The following is a 4,908-nucleotide window of genomic DNA, read 5'->3' as shown; positions in this document are numbered from 1 at the left end:
AGACAAAAAGCTCAGTGAAAAAGGTAACATTTGCACTATGTTCTTGTAATTGACTAGTATTAATCAATCAAACGTCTTAGGGACACTGATAGTGATTAAATTCCTGCAGTCATCGTTTAAAAGTACGAGAAATTCGCGTCATTTTGTCATATTCGTTGTATCAGGTTACGTGCCGTGGACGGAAACTAGGTGTTGTTACCATATTTGATAGACTACAAGACGCTACGGACTATAAGACACACCTTAATTTTCAAGCAACTATATTAAAAATTACATTTTTACCATTTTTATTATTAGACTGCAAAGCCCGACTAAAAAAAATTCTTATTGTTAGTTTATAAAGTCGAACAGACAGTTAAAATCCCTGAAAATCATCAGAACTTTCTTCTTCTTCTTCTTCTTCCTCTTCGTTGTCGACGTTGTGCTATGCATATATTAGATGGTCTTCCATCCCATCGAGAGTGTTACTTACGCCGCAGTTCTTGCAAGATTTAACAATGTCTTCTCTCACTGTAGAAAACGACAGTTTTATTCACTGACCCATTTGTTTGATTGTAGGTCGTTTCAAAACTCCCTTCGACGTGAATTCAGGTTGTGTTTCATCCATCATCCATCTGTTCCATTCCTCTCTTATATACACATTAAATGGTTTATTTATCGCGACATCTAGAGGTTGCAGTAGTGAAGTATGTCCTCCCGGAATAACAGCAAGCTCTGTATTTCGCTGTCTCAATTGATCTTTCAGAGAATTTTTGAAATAACTACTAAACTGATTCAGCACAACAAGAGAACTCTTCAGTAAAGCACCTTTCCTTCTCTCCCACGGGGCAACGGCCTTGCCACAGTGGATACACCGGTTCCCGTGAGATCACCGAGGTTAAGCGCTGTTGGGCGTGGCGGCACTTGGATGGGTGACCATCCAGACGCCATGCGCTGTTGCCATTTTTCGGGGTGCACTCAGCCTCGTGATGCCAATTGAAGAGCTACTCGACCGAATAGTAACGGCTTCGGTCAAGAATACCATCATAACGACCGGGAGAGCGGTGTGCTGACCCCACGCCCCTCCTACACGCATCCTCCTCTGAGGATGACACGGCGGTCGGATGGTCCCGGTAGGCCACTCATGGCCTAAAGACTGAGTGCTTCTCTCCCACACTCTGTTAATCCATAACATCATACCAGCTTCGTCCATCCAACCGCTGTCATGTAAGTGAACAACACCACCTGGCTATATTCCAGGTTTTGGCAATTTTTTTTTTTTTAGTATCGTCGGCATAACATGAAAGGACAGCAGTGTACTGCATCTCTTCGTTGTTTTTATGCGGTAGTTACAGTTTTAGCCCCTTTCATGGCAACAGTTTTGTTATTCGGCAGATGGAGTTTCGTCCGTATTCGCTATTTGACTTAGTTCCACACTGGTTCCCTTTCGATGGCCCGCATCTCGTGGTCGTGCGGTAGCGTTCTCGCTTCCCACGCCCGGGTTCCCGGGTTCGATTCCCGGCGGGGTCAGGGATTTTCTCTGCCTCGTGATGGCTGGGTGTCGTGTGCTGTCCTTAGGTTAGTTAGGTTTAAGTAGTTCTAAGTTCTAGGGGACTTATGACCACAGCAGTTGAGTCCCATAGTGCTCAGAGCCATTTGAACCAAATCCCTTTCGATGTTAATAATAAAGTGAAGGAAAGATAATATTTTCTCATCATACATGTGTTACATTTTCTTAGGTATTTTTGTTTTGGTACACATGCTAAGTCCATGACGTTTTATAAATCTTTAGCACCAACCAACTCTACTCTTAAAGTCTGTTAAGTTCCACTGTAGCGCTAGCTTAGGTGAGAGTATTTGAATCATTTTTGTATTAATTCCAGTGCCATTCTGATGGTGCCCTTGAACCTGGAAGGTGTAACTAAATGCTGCGAATAAAACATTTCTGATTTCCACTGTGGTTTCCATTTCGCGACCGACCGGAATATTGTTTCTGCACAACCATCATATAAAAGTCTACGCAGAGTTTAATGTTGCACTCACGAAACCTACCAGTAACAAAACAACACGAAGGGAGCACTACAAGCAGGAAACTGCAGGGCGATCTGGAATTCTAAAACCATGCATCAGTGCTGCAAATGTCCGTTACAGGAAAACGACGAGCAGAAGCCATAAAAACCGAACAATAGAAGAAAGTCATTTCGACGGATGAGTCTTGTTTCATATTGTTTCCAATTTATGGCCGATTTACTTCCCAATAATGAAACATGGCGAGACTTTGGTGATGATTTGAACAGCCATATTGTTGACACGTGCAAAATCACATTACAGCCATTTTGGCTGATCTGGTTCATTCCATGGTACAATGTTCGTTCCTCAGTGGTGATATTGTGTTCCAAGACAACAGGGCCCTTGTTTACAGAGCTCAAATAGTCTAGGACGTTTTGTTACCATGAAAATGTACGGTCGCATCTCCCCTGGCCATATCTCCATATCTCAATATTATTCAAACATTGCAGTCTACTTTTGGGAGAAGAACGCGTGATTGCTTTCCACCTACATCTTTTATTGGCCGTAACTAAACATTTGTGGACCTATGTTTATATAAATTTTTTTCTTTAGTTTTTCTTGTAGAATAACATATTAACATATGTGCACATCTTCGTGAACCACCTTGTATAAGACAGTTAAAGAACGGATACGTAAAATTACAGACTAATATCCTCAACGTCGATTACCTGCGGAATTTTAAACGTATTCTAAGATCGAATACAATAAATTTCATAGAGAGAGGAAAGCTTCTACCCACAAATTAACACCGAGCATGGTTGCACAGTGGTTAGCACACTGGACTCGCACTCTGGAGGTTGACTGTTCAGTCCCGCATCCGGTCATCCTTAGGTTTTCCGTTATTTCCCTAAATCCAGGCAAATGCCCGGATGGTTCCTTTGAAAGGGCACGGCTGACTTCCTTCCCCATTCTTCCACAATCCGATTTAGAAAGCTTCGCTTGCGTGGACCTCAACTTCCCCTTTTCTCCTATGATGACCTGCGAACGATGGACGAGGGACGACAAACAGAACCTATATTTCTGGATTTTCGGAAGGCGTTTGATAGGGTGGCCCACAACGGAACAATTTCTTAGTTACGTTACTGCCTCGAAGACGTTCGTTTCCTGGCTGGAAAGTGTTTATCGTAGACAAGAGTCCCAGAGACGTGCAGTGTTCTTTATGTCCGTGAATGGTCTGATAGATCGCGTGAGCAGCAGTCTGCAACCGTCTGATGATGACGCTGTAGTGCACAGGAAGGTTTCGTCGTTTAATGACGGTCGGAGGATACATTATGACTTGGATAGAACTTATACTTGATGTGTTGAATGGCACCTGGGTCTAAACGTTGTACAATATAAGTTAATGCAAATTCGGAAAAATAATCCTGTACACCTCGCATACAGTGTTAGCGGCGTGCAGATTGAGGCAGTAACGTCATCCGTGCGGACACTCGTGGGCCTTAAAGCGCCCGCTTCCACAACACAGGATGATGCCGCTCCTGATCTAATCCACATGGTAGATTAAAGACGAGGACCGAAGTGATGGACAAAATGGCTGTGAGCACTATGGGATTTAACCTCTGAGGTCATCACTCCCCTAGAACGTAGAACTACTTAAACCTAACTAACCTAAGGACATCACACACATCCATGCCCGAGGCAGGATTCGAACCTGCGACCGTAGCGGTCGCGCGGTTCCAGACTGTAGCGCCTGCAACCGCTCGGCCACCCCGGCCGGCATGTGACGGACAGCTTGGATGCGGTTTTCAGGCGTATTCGCACATCCCACTAGGCGAATACCAGGCTGGTACTCACGTCCTTTTTTATTTTTTCATCCCCTCTTACGAGGTTTGGCTGTATCTAGAGCTTAACCCTCTAATACTGTTTGGACTCCAAATATTTATATTATTTAGGAAAAATTGATATTTCCTGTTTTACTTCAAATATTGATTATCCAATTCAATACAATAATTCTTCAATAATACATTATTACTTTCTTCCTTTTTCATACTTAATCTGCTTCTTTCTCTTTTCTTCTTGTTCCTGAGGGGAAATGAAGTTACATCCCGGTATTCGCCTTAGGGGTAGGGAAAACCCTGCAAAAGCCCCACCTGGGATAATGTATCTCATATAGCGTTTCACTTTATATCGTATTTTTCTCTAGTATCTCATTTAATTTGTTTAATTTTTGTTGTATAACTGACATTTACACTTCATCTTTCATTAACTAAATGGCTAATATTACTAGAAGGTCCAAGTGGAATTGTTCTATCAAATTCTTCATTAGTCTCCGTAATACATTGTTCTATAATGTGTGATGGAAATTTATACTCGTAGCGTGGAAAAATATAATGCATAAATTCTTTTTTTAACGTTTTAGTTGTTAAAGTGTCAGAGTGAAGTCTATTCATTCCTATATTGCTGACATGCTCAATAAGTCGGCGCTGTAGCGGTAATATATTTGTTGTTGTTGTGGTCTTCAGGCCTGAGACTGGTTTGATGCAGCTCTCCATGCTACTCTATCCCGTGCAAGCTTCTTCATCTCCCAGTACCTACTGCAGACTACATCCTTCTGAATCTGCTTAGTGTATTCATCTCTTGGTCTCCCTCTACGATTTTTACCCTCCACGCTGCCCTCCACTACCAAATTGGTGATCCCTTGATGCCTCAGAACATGTCCTACCAACCGATCCCTTCTTCTAATCAAGTTGTGCCACAAACTCATCTTCTCCCCAATTCTATTCAATACCTTCTCATAGTTATGTGATTTACCCATCCAATCTTCAGCATTCTTCTGTAGCATCACATCTCGAAAGCTTCTATTCTCTTCTTGTCTAAATTATTTATCGTCCATGTTTCACTTCCATACATGGTTACACT

At 42.4% G+C, this 4,908-nt stretch overlaps 1 pseudogene; it reads left to right on the top strand.

Moving 5' to 3' along the window:
• The first annotated feature begins 826 nt into the window (after nt 1–826).
• LOC126237955 (5S ribosomal RNA) lies at nt 827–942 on the top strand (annotated as a pseudogene).
• The last annotated feature ends 3,966 nt before the right edge of the window (nt 943–4,908 follow it).

This window comes from Schistocerca nitens, chromosome 2, assembly GCF_023898315.1.
Source record: "Schistocerca nitens isolate TAMUIC-IGC-003100 chromosome 2, iqSchNite1.1, whole genome shotgun sequence".
Lineage (NCBI taxonomy): Eukaryota > Metazoa > Arthropoda > Insecta > Orthoptera > Acrididae > Schistocerca > Schistocerca nitens.
Note: the sequence above shows the minus strand (reverse complement) of the source record. Positions and strands in the feature narration are given on the sequence as shown.